At 47.4% G+C, this 11,931-nt stretch overlaps 1 protein-coding gene across 2 annotated transcripts in view; it reads left to right on the top strand.

The window, feature by feature from the left end:
* The first annotated feature begins 6,188 nt into the window (after positions 1-6,188).
* WDR47 (WD repeat domain 47) overlaps positions 6,189-11,931 on the top strand; it is a 63,191-nt gene continuing 57,448 nt past the window's right edge. The window contains exon 1 of one of the 2 annotated variants that reach the window (XM_019530675.1): positions 6,189-6,392. The gene's annotated coding sequence lies outside the window, so the exon portion shown is untranslated. The remainder of the gene's footprint in view (positions 6,393-11,931) is intronic. The other variant, XM_019530674.1, reaches the window with a different exon arrangement.

Raw genomic sequence — 11,931 nt, 5'->3', positions numbered from 1 at the left:
ACTATGAAACTATGAAACCACTGGGTGCCAGTGCCTAAGCAGGGCACAAGCACCTCTGCCTGCTGCTGCCGACAGCAGGTGCTGATTGCCATGTGGGGGGAGTGTAGGGGGTCCACACACCCCCATCCTCCCTCACCCCACAAACCTTATACACCCACTCCCACAACCCCCCACACACATACACTCCACAACATACTCTATGCCCCCATGTGCAGCCACACCCCCTCATAAACCCCCCACACTCTACCATACAGCCCCCCACATCCAACCTAAACCACACCCCACACACACAATATACAAGAGTAAGACTTTATTTTTAGTTATTACACGATCTCCTTTATGTACAGTATGCAAACATAGTTTCATAGTTTCTAGGCTTGGAAGGGACCTGAGCAGATCATCTAGTCCGAGCCCCTGCCATGGCAGGAAAGGGTACTGGGGTCAAACAACCCCAGCAAGGTGTACATCTTGCCTCCTCTTAAAGACCCCCGGGGTAGGAGCCAGCACCACTTCTCTTGGAAGTAGGTTCCAGATCCAATTTATTATATAAGTCTACATATTTTTGTAATAACGTTAAAATATTATAGTAGGTATTTGACTTTTAGTATATGATTTGGATTTTTTTCTGGTTCCAAGATGGCAACCCTCCCCTCCCAAAGGAATATTTCTGGGGGTGGGTGGGGGGCCAAAGGGAGGAACTTCCAGTTGCCAAGGTCAGGGGTTAGGAGTGGGACTTCTAGTCCCAATATGGCAACCAGGTGGTGGGGCAACTGTCAAGGGGTAGGGCTACCCATGCGGCCCTCAACAGCTCACCAAAACTTGTTAAGCAGCACTCCAGCTGAAATAATTGCCCACCCCTGGTCTAGCTCCATCCTCTCTGGAACCACCCTTCAGGTAGTTGAAGGCTGCTATTAAATCCCCACTCAGTCTTCCTTTTTCTAGACTCAGTAATCCCAGTTCCTTCATAAGCCATGTGCTCCAGTCCCTGAATCATTTTCATGGTACTCCATTGGACTTTCTCCTATTTGTCCATACCCTTTCTGTAGTGAAGGGGCCCAAAACTGGACACAGTACTCCACATGTGGCTTCACTAGTGCTATATGGAGGGGAAGAATCACTTCTCTCGATCTCCTGGTAATACTTCTACTAATCAAGCCCAGTATGCCATTAGCCTTCTTCACAACAAGGGCACACTTGGCTCATATTCAGCTTACTGTCCACTGTAACCCCCAAGTCCTTTTCTGCAAAGCTGCTGCTTTGGCCATTTGGTCCCCAGCCTGTACTGCTGCAGTATATTTAACTTAAGTTAAAATGTTTTGAGTTGCATTTAACAACAGGGCTACTTTAACTTATAGTTCTTCTAAGGCATTCAGTTACTTTCCTTTCTATCTTCTGATGAGATCCATCACATTCAACTCCCATACAGTCAGTGTCAGGTGGCTGCATAGGGGCACAGTGTAAATTGCATGTTAATAAGCAGGCATGAATCCAAGGAAACCAAAAAGGAAGTCAAGGGAGTCATGTAATCCATGACAGAAAATTATGAAAGGACTGAGCCCTAACTCTTAAGTGAGGCAATTCTTTGGACCTGGCTAATTCAAATGTCATGCTCCCCATGGGCTCCAGAGCTGCTGCCTCCACGACCAGAAATATTGATCAAGTTACAGAGTCTTTAGGAGGCGGGCACAAAAGTGAAAAATGGAGCTAACAACTCTGCACTAAGATGCTTTATGAAAAACAAATCCTCCCTCTTCTTTTCCAAACTCACTGAATATATGGATGTTACATACATTAATCAATAAGTTATCCTTGATGGCTTTGCTGCCCTTGCTACAGAGACCTGCACAAGTTTCATCTAAAATATTCCCTATGGTAAGTGAACGTTATGTATATACAGACCAGCATGCATATAAAGTAACCTAGCTTTTTATGTCTCTGATAACCTGTTATTAGAATCTTTCATCAAAACTAAAAGCTGGGGGAAAAAAAAAGTATTGAGCAGAATCCAGCAAGCAGTTTTGCTTAATCCTTCCTACAATATCACAGGTCTAATTCTCAGTATAACAAGATCTGGCAAGACCCTACAAGCCTATCCACTTACTTATTAAAATAACCTGGATCCAGATTTTCCCTTGTTGGCTAATATTTTTATTCTTTGATCCACCTCGAAACTGGAACTGCATGCTGAGATAAATAAATATATACTTTTATTGTAGCTTCTGTAAGCAACTCTAGCTTCTATGCTGGTATGTTAGCCCTAATCCTGAAAATTTGAAATCAGTAGAACCGCTTGCATGACTAAATTTTGAGGAGTAAAGACTACTTTATTTTGGAAATCTTTACATCAATAATGCTTGAGTAAATACAATATATGTTACAGGAAAAGAGTATTCTTGGAACAAAAATGGACTAAGCCAGGGCACTGGCCCTTTCCATATAGACAGTGACAGGTCCTGCAGTTATGTGTATTTAATGGAAGGCACATGATAGACCTAGTAGATTTCCCTTGTTACTCTTGTGCAAGTTCAGTTTTGTGAAATTATTTTTAAGCATGTTTCATTCTAGCTGACAGTTCCCACGGCTGCCTGAGCTACAGAAGGCTGTATATCCTGTTCTTAAAGGAGATCCAAGATATTAAAAGCAATTTAAATTGCATTGTTGTGGGGCAAAATGTTGAACTTCCTACCGTAATCCTGTTTCCACCCCTCTGACCACACCCACAGCTGTGCTGCATATAGAAATTAATCTCCTTTGCAAGGATGAACAACTCAAAACGATCTAGAGCAGGGGTCAGCAACATTTTTGGGCAGTGACAAACACCTGCAATCTCAACTTGTAAGATGTTGGCCAAAGCCCTAGCCCTACCCCTTCCCTGCCATTCACCCTGAGGCACACGTGCCAAACAAAATGCCTTCATGTGCTACACTGGCACCTGTGCCAGGGGTTGCTTACCCCTAATCTGGAGCCATCCTTACACTAGGCTTTTATGCATATATATGGTCCCCAACAATTAACATGTTAATTACATGACAAATTATAAAGTGTCACATGTTGAAGCAATTTAACATGTGCGGATTTTGGAGATCTGTAATAGAATTCCTCAGATCCCATCTCAGGTTTTGGGCTGCACTGGGAGTGCACTGGGAGCCTAGGAGCAGGGGGCTGTTCTCAGATCTCAGACTCCCTGTGCACCTAGACATTTAAAGGGTGCGTGTGCAGCCCAAAACCTGGGAACTGTTCCCTGATCTTGAGCTTGTTGTGTGCTTGGACTTCTGAAGGGCATGCATACAGCCTGGTACAGGGAAGCCAATGCCCAGTGTTGGGATATTCATGTACCTTAAAACTTGCCAGTGCATAGGGAGTCCCATATTGAAGACTGGCTTCATGGTGCTAGGTGCCCCCACTCTGTGGGATAATTAAATAGGTTTGCAAGCAGCCCAGCACCAGGGAACTTCTCTTCCTCGAATGTCTCGCATGGTAGGATGTGTGATTTGGGACATCCCATCCCATGATTAAATTAACATTTGGAGGGGGCCTAAGTATTTGTCACTCAGCCACCAAAGTGCCCTCTCCCATAGGTGAGGTGCTATGGGGTATATATCTTTAATTACATATATATACGCCCCCCCACACACACACATATATAAAGTTACCATTTTCATTCTGTTCTATTGCTCCCTTTCAAAAAGTGCTAACAGCCACTTCACACCCCTTCCATGATACCATGTTTTTGCAAAGATTTTCTCACTGAGAGCTTAAAGTACTGACTTTCCATTTAAAATGTATGTATGTATGGAGGGGAACAGCCTAACACATTAGCCATCATAAAACTTTTGTGAGGACATTAAGGTAAAAGCCAGTATGAAAAAAAACTGTTACCTGTGTTTCTTCTAATACATTGGCTTATTCAAATAATATTGAAAATTGAATGCATTTTTTACAATTTTTGCTGACTCTTTTTGCATTTCACTTAATTTGGACAATTAAAGTGGTTTGTTTCCTACTTTGGTCACTTCTGGCTGATCATAGGCACTCCAACACTGCCGATGTATTAGGGAATGTTTGCATTTTTTAAATGGGGTCAACTTTGTTTTAAAACTCATGACATTTACCATCAGTCAGCCGCTACAACATCTATGGAAACTAAGGGTGCTCAGGATTTGACTGAAAGTTTTACATGTAAAAACAAGGATTCAGCATACCAGAGAGCCATGTTAACTTGTGATGTGATGGTGCGCTTTAATCATGCAGAATCAATTAATTCCCAAACCTGAAAGCACCTTTATATTGTTCTGTTTTCCCTCTCCATGTATTAGAGAATTGTTTAAGGTATTCTGTTTTGCAAGGCTTGGACATGAGAAATGGCTGGACAGCCCCCGTGTTCTTGGTACAGACTTAAAAAGAATGTTCTGCAATAATACTTGAAGGCAGGGGTGTCAAACATGGCCCCTGGACTGTGTGCCTAGAGTCACTCCAACTTGGCTTCCTGGTTGCTGGTTGGCTACTGGAAGTTGGAGATGTGGCTAGTCATGGGCATGGCCTGCTGCAGAGTCCTGGGCCTAGTGGACGTGGCTATTGGCAGCAGGCAAGTGACTGAGGGCCAAGATCAAGGCCTTTGCACTTAGGGTTTCATGTAAGTTGCCTGCCTGGATTTGGGGAGTATCCAAAGACCCAGACAGATGAGTCTGAGAAAAAGGAGACCTGCCCCATGCTAGAGCCACACACATGAATGACTGGTGCCTCCTGCAACTGGGGGGGCACCATTTATAGGTGGCAGCATCAGCAGGGAGTGGGAATTGCCTGCAGATGTCAGTGGCAAGTGGCAACCACCTGCAGAAGCCAGCAGTGGCTTCAGCGACAGCCAATCTCAGCAGGGGAACATGCCCCCCATGCCCTATCTACACGTTACCTATGGCCACACAGACTTGGCATTTGGACTCTGCTTAGTCTAATTTTGGAATTTGAGTATTGGGCTTTGCCTAATTGATTTTGGAACTGATTTGATCTTGAAAAAGATTAGCAAAAAAACCCCCAGACAACCACAGCCCTTGGCTACCCTGTGGCCACCTGGCCTGCTGACATTTGCACACCTCCACCATGGCTAGCGGCTCCTTTGCCTGCAGCCACTTGCCCTGCTTATGCCACAGTGGCCTGAGCCTCCACCACTACCACCACAGGCTGGTGTTGTAGTAGCCACAACAGCCATCCCATGGGCTGGACTGGCCCACTCAGAGCCTTATAGCCCAGATGGGGCACCCAGTGGGTTGGACAGGTTTTAAGGCACTCTTTTGCAGCCCACTACGCTGCTATGGCTAAACAAAGGCAGAGGTAGTTGCCAACCGGTTTATGCCAACGTCACAATAATATCTAAATCCTGGAAATCTTTGGTGATGTACAATTTGCCGTTATATATTACGTACACTCGGAACATACCGATTCCTTCACCTTTCCACAAAGCATGAATGACTGGTGTTTCCTGAGACTGGGGAGGGCACAGTTTGTAGGTGGCATTGAGGGCGAGCAGGGACCACCTGCAGATGCCAGCAGTGCAACATGTTGATGGGGTGGTGAATGGGGACTGCCTGCAGACGCTGGTGGCAGCGAGGGTGGGGGGGCTGGTGGCAACTGCCCACAGAAGGTGGTGGCAGCAGCCAATCTTGGCAGGGGCACATGCCTCCTCTACGTGTTGCCTATGCCACAAAGCACTGACAAAGAGCTGTCTCTGAACACTGCCATCACACAGAAGTGTATTTGGCTCCCTCCGAGAGCTCCAGCGGGCTCCAGCTCCCCCGAGCCTCTGGGCAGCCAGAAAACAGATTCGCTGCAAGAGGGCAGGAAAACAAAAATCCCGGGCTCGCCTAGCCTGGCCAGACGGGGTCGCCAGCCGGGAGCCTCAGGGGACCGGGGTCGTGACAGGCCAAGGGGGCAGCTTCATTCACCCCGGCCGGGACCAGCGCCGGGGCTGCAAGCGCGCCTGGGGATTTGCCCCCAGCTAAGGCGGGGAGAGGCAGCACATCCTCCCCGCCAGCGTCCTGGGAAGCCCTAGTGCAGCGAGCGGCGCCCCCGAGGGCACCCACCGCCGCCCCGCGTCCCCACGGGCGGGTGCCTTGGCCCTCGAGCGGCTGCAACGACCTCGCCCCCCCGCCCTGGCGCGGGGACTGGATGGGAGGGGCGGGGCCGGCGGAGCAGCGGGGCAGCGCTGCGATTGGCGGAGTCGCTTGACAACCGCAGTCCGCGGAGCCGAGCTGATCGGTTGGGGCTGGGGCTGAGGCCGGGGCCGGGGCTGGAGCCAGGCACCGAGGCCGACGCTGGCCGCGAGTCGCGCTCCGCCGGGCCGGAGCCCGCCGCCATTTTGCTGCCGCGAGGGCTGGGACCGCCGGGGCCCTGCGCAGGTGAGTCCCGGGGGGCGGGATCCCGCTGCCCCCGCCCGTCGTATCGGGGCCGGTTCCCCGCATCCTCGGCGACGCAGGCGCTTCCCTTTGTGTCTCCAGCGCTGACACAAAGGCGCGGCCGGCCCCGGCCCTCGTCCCTCCTGCCGCGCCCGGGGGCCCTGGAGGCCCGGCTCGTTCCCCTCAGGAGCTCCCAAGCGCGGCGGCGCGGAGACCTGCTCCCCACCCCCGCTGGCGGGGTCCCCCGGAGGCCCGGGGCGGTGGCTGACACCGGGGCGGCTCTCACCATTTCCTGCGGGTTCTTGGCGGCCGCGCGCTCCATGGGTCCCCCCCCCCCGCGCATATGTCGTTGTGTACACAAAGCTTGTCACAGACAGCGCTGACAGCGCGGAGAGTCGTCATCGGCCCGGCGGAGGTTGGCACCTTCTAGCTTGGCGTTTCTCAGCCTGTGGGGTGTGACCCAAAAGCAGGTGGCAAGAATATAGGGAAGGGTCGGGAACAGACTTTAAAACAAAAATGGATTGGCGCAGTTTAAAAATGGATTCTTCTTTTGAAGGAGAAAAACGCGGATTTCCCCTGGCAGAGGTCCAGCCCGCAAGGAGCTGCTTGGGGCTGGGGGGAGCGGGAGGGGGTGCCACAGGCAAGCGCGTGTGCACGCGTGGATGTGGCAGCCAGGGAGTGTGGAAGGCAGCTCCCTGTAAGTAAGTCTGTGAGGCATAGACAATGTGCCAGGGGGGTGGGAGACACAGGCCTGCCCTCTGCCCCACTCCCCTTCCCCCCAGGTAGAGTTGTAGCCTGATGACTGGTACAGCCGTGGCTGGGACATGGTGGCAAAGCCCTGGCACAGCGCATGAGCAGCTGGCAGCAGGAAAAGGTGAAGGCAGCTCCCATCCCTGTCCATTACTCTGTTACTCCAAGCGCTGCTGGTGGCGCAGCTGGCACAGGGGTTCCAGCAGCAGCAGTGAATCTTGCTGCCCCACTCTCCCCTCCTATGTCAAGTTCCACTGGCTGGGCTGTAGCGGTGGCTCCCGTCTGTGCCGGTCCAGCAAGGTTGCAGCTCTGTGCCATCTGTGAGTGCACAAATCTGGGTGAGGGCATATGGTCTGCCCCTGTGCCACATAGTGCGGGGCTGGGCCTGGGGGTTGGGGGCAGCAGGTTGGGTGTGAGGGGCAGCAGCAGGGTCAGAGGGCTGCTTTCTACTTAAACTATTTAATGTGTTGGGACTGGCCATGGATGTTTACAAACGGGTCCTGGTACAAAAGAGGTTCAGAACGACTGTTATAGACCAGTTGAGTCAGGGATGCCTAACGTAAGCTTTTGTAAGCAGCGGGCATCTGCTGAGGTCACCTGTCAGCTGTAAAATATAGCCAAAGGGAAAGGCTAACAGGCTGGCTGGCTCTCAAGCTGCAGGCCGCCTGCTTTGCCTCTGGATTCTCTGCCTAAGGGTTGAACCATAGACTGCAGGGATATGGATATAATGAAATGCATTGTAACCTTCATCCTAGACCTGAAATGCAGGAGATGGGAATGGGAGTGAAATAGGGGGGTGAAAAAAAGCCCTTTTTATTCAGTTCACCGTCCCTTTCAGCATCCACCCTCTGCCACTGTGTGATAGAGGATATTGGGCAAGATGGACCTGTGGTCTCACCCAGTAAATGACAGTTCTTCTGTTCTTAGCTGTTGGAAAAGTTGTCTCTTCTGTTGAGGCTCTAATATGTATTCATGCACATTAGCTACAATAGAATAATGTTTCCTCTTAGGGCTAGGTGATTGTCAGTGTCTTTTAACCTACATATCTGTATTTTTATGGGAATTAAAAAAAAAAAAAGATGCATGGATTGTAATCTTTCAAAGTTCCCTTTCATCTTAGAACTGACTTGCTAAGGACAATGAAAATACAACCCTAAATTAATGATCAGGGCCCTGATACTGCAGTGGAGTCTGCATGGGTAAAACTGCACCCCTGGGGAAATTATTCTGGAGTCAGGGACTAGGCTGCTTTAGAATGAATAATAAAGATGTGTAGCATTTGCACCAAAAAGGTGTGGTGCTTTGTTTTGTTTTGTTTTTAACATATATGCCCCTTTCTTGACTAGACTACTGCTTATAGATTTCTTTCTGGGAAATTGTTCGTACCAAAAGAGTTGCAGAGAAAGCATCTTCAGTAGTGTTTCTTTTGATTTCCATCTTTCAGTGCATATGTCTTAGAGAAAATAAACTATTGAAGGCTTCTTTCTCTCTTGTGTATAGAAAGAGAGAATCGAGTAATCATATTCTTAAAAGATATATAGTATGATTATCCTTTATAAGATGGAGGGGTAAATATTGTCCATTTAAAAAATAACCCAAACAGATAAAGAGAATATGCTTTCTTTGCTAATAGCCATTTCAGATCTGACTAACTGTTTCTCATAAATAGTACAGACTTGTCCAGGATTTTAGACTTTGATTAGAATGCAGGGACACTAACATTTTACTTCAGAAATGTGTTGCAATCTGTCATTAATAAATATAAAACTCTTTCAAAATTCTTGATGCATATGTACAATTTATGATAGAAGGCCATAGATGGAAGTTTGCATGTTTAAAAAGAAAGTGATTAGTTTCCTCATCTGTAAGTACCGTAGGTACCAACTCTGTAGGTGCTTTGTGGGTCAAGCACCCACTGAAAAAAATTAGAGGGTGCTCAGCACCCACAGAGTCACATTTGCAAATGTTAAAAAACCAAACAAAAAGGGACTTTACCAGAAGCAGCAGCATGTTCCCTCAACCCACCTCTGCAGCATCTGTAAAGGTCAGGCTCTTCGATGGGGTTTTTTGGCACTTGTAGCTAAAGCTGATTCAATCACCTGTTAGATAAAAGTGCCAAAAAAGTCCCATCAAAGCACCTGATCTTTACAGACACTGCAAAGCCAGGCAGAAGTAACCTGCTGCCTCTTCTGGACATGCATGGGGCTCGGCACAAGAACCCATCAAGTTAAAAATAAAGTGTGATTTTTTCCCCCCCTCCCCCCCCCGTCTTTCTTACTTTGTTTTTTGTTGGTGAGTGCTTGCAGACATTAAAAAAAAAGAAAGAAACTACAGGCAGTTCTTGGACTTGCGACACAATTCGTTCCTGAAAACCACGCCTTAAGTCAAAACGTAATTTTGGAACCGATTGTCCAATAGAAAGCAATGTTATAAATGGGGTATTGGTTCCTGAACCAAGGCCCAATACCCTATTTTTACCAAAAATAACCAAGAAGTTTGTACTCAGTCAATTATAGATGCATAATATAGCTACATTAATGTATTTATATTGTAAATAGCAATCATATTGATTTGAAAGGACTTCTTTGAGGTGACTTTGCTGGTCTTTTTGAAGGGCTCTTAGTTGGACTTTTTAAAGGGTTCTGGGCTGAAGTCTTCTCAGGAGTCTTGGCTGCAGGTTTTTCTGGAGTCTTGAACTTGTTCACTGGCATCGTGTCACATCAGATCAGGCATTCTACGTTGTAAAGTTGAAACGGTATCAATTTATAAATGTAAGTGTGAAACGTAACTCAATTTATAAGCGCAAGTGCGAAACGTTATAACTCGAAATGTACTGCCTGTACTTTATGCAGGTATTTAACTTCAAATCATACCACTGAGTAGTAGGTAGGTTTTCTTAAATTCTTCGTAATGTTTTTGTAAATCTTTAAGTACCACTGAAGCAGAATACAGAGTACCTACTTCTAGGGTCTCATAGAAAAGAAAAAAATAAATCTAAATAGGCTCCAAGTCTAGAGTAGGGAAAAGAGAACGCACAGCTAAAAAGACAGTGTGGTTGTGTTAGTTTTTAGGAGAGAAGGGTAACCGTGTTAGTCTGCAGTAAGGAAGAAACCTGCACCTTTCCTGAACAACAGTTCACTTGAGTTTAGTTAGGAGAAGAGAAGCTAAATGGATATAAAAAAAATTAAGTGGGAAGGGGATATTGAAGGGAAAGAGAGTGAAAGAACAAGACAACTGATGTGATTTAAGAAGAAAGGTGGACAGTGAAGCAGGTGAACAGACTTGGAGATGGGGAGGGTTTGAGCACACAACTGATTGGCAAGAAGCATCTGAAAGCTTGGAATACAAACTAATACAGATTAATATTAAACCGTAAACTAATGCTGCCCCCTTGTCATTCTTGAGTATTAGTGCTTGATCAGATCAGAGCATGATGTTATTTTCCATATGTATGGTCACTGCACAGATGCAGTGGGGTGGGTTCAAGATGTAGCTGGTACTCTAATCTGGAGTTTTTCAGGTATTGAATAAAAAAAACCCAGAGAAGAACTAATGTGAAAGATGCATTTCACAAGATCATACAGACAAATTTATGAATTTTTACACTTCACACCTTACAACTTATGATTCTTGTTCCAGTGAATCTTACAATAATTTGGCAGAGTAATGCATAAGAGTAAAATAAATCTGAGCTCCTTCTTTCTTGTAATTCTTAAAAACCTTAAATTAAATGAAAAGCTTTAGATCTTCCATTTATTTCTTATTGTACAGCTTATTGTACAGTGCTAATCCAGTGGTAGATTCCCTTGGATTGAAAGAACTGTGCATAGATGTCCTTTCACAGTGATGTTAATTCATGAATTTTCTGCATGTGTCAATTCTTCTTCTGAATTCAGTGACCCTAAATATTATAACTATACTACTTTTTGTAAATATCAGACCTTTAAAGTGTTGTTGACAGCCAGTAGTGTATCAACAAAAACAAAATTAAGCTGTGTTCTGCGAGGTATTAAAGATATACTAGATGTTGTTAAGTAGGGGCGGATCCAGTGAGCAAAACCACTGCTCCAGCTGTCTGCTGCAACTGCATGTCATGTTGTGGGGACAGCAATGGCAGCAGGCACGTTTCCTATTTCTGTGCCTGATGCTCCCCTGCTGTGATTGCCACTAACTGGGAGCAGTTGCTGGAGGGAGGAACCCATCTTCTCTGCTACTGCTATCCCCAGCTCATGCAGGCACAAGGGGAGCCTGGGAGCCCTTCCTGTGCTGCTCCAGCTGCAGGCTCTAGGGAGCAGCTGTGTGGGGAGCTGGGCTCTGCCACTGCTTCTGTTCCTGCCTGTGTATAGGTTCCAGTGCTTTTCCTTGCTACGGGGGTACAGTGGGAGGAGAGGAGATAGCCGGGCAGAGTAGGCCCTGGAAGGAGGAATCTGTATGACACGGCTGCCATTGTTCCTGCACCTGGATCAGGGCAGGAGGGCATTTGGGATCTGGAAAAAAGCCCTGCACTCACCGGCTGTAGCACAGGCTGTGGCAGAGCCCGCTGCATAGCGCCTTCTCCCCAGTTGCCTCCCTCTGCCCAGCCCTGCCCCTGATGGCCCTCTTGCCCAGCCCCAGCAGTCCAGGACTCGAGAACTCACACTCACCAGCAGTAGCAGCAACTGTGGGGGCTCTGGGGCCAAGTGGCAGAGCTCCTCACATTGCCCCTGCTCCCTGATCTCCAGTCCTGGCCCCAGTGACTGCCCTGCCTGGCCTCAGCATCCCGGCAATTTAAAAAAAGCAAAAAAAAAAAAAA

Source organism: Crocodylus porosus, unplaced genomic scaffold (genome assembly GCF_001723895.1).
Source record: "Crocodylus porosus isolate Cpor-Errol unplaced genomic scaffold, CroPor_comp1, whole genome shotgun sequence".
In the NCBI taxonomy this organism is placed as follows: domain Eukaryota; kingdom Metazoa; phylum Chordata; order Crocodylia; family Crocodylidae; genus Crocodylus; species Crocodylus porosus.
This window is presented reverse-complemented; position numbering and strand designations above follow the sequence as displayed.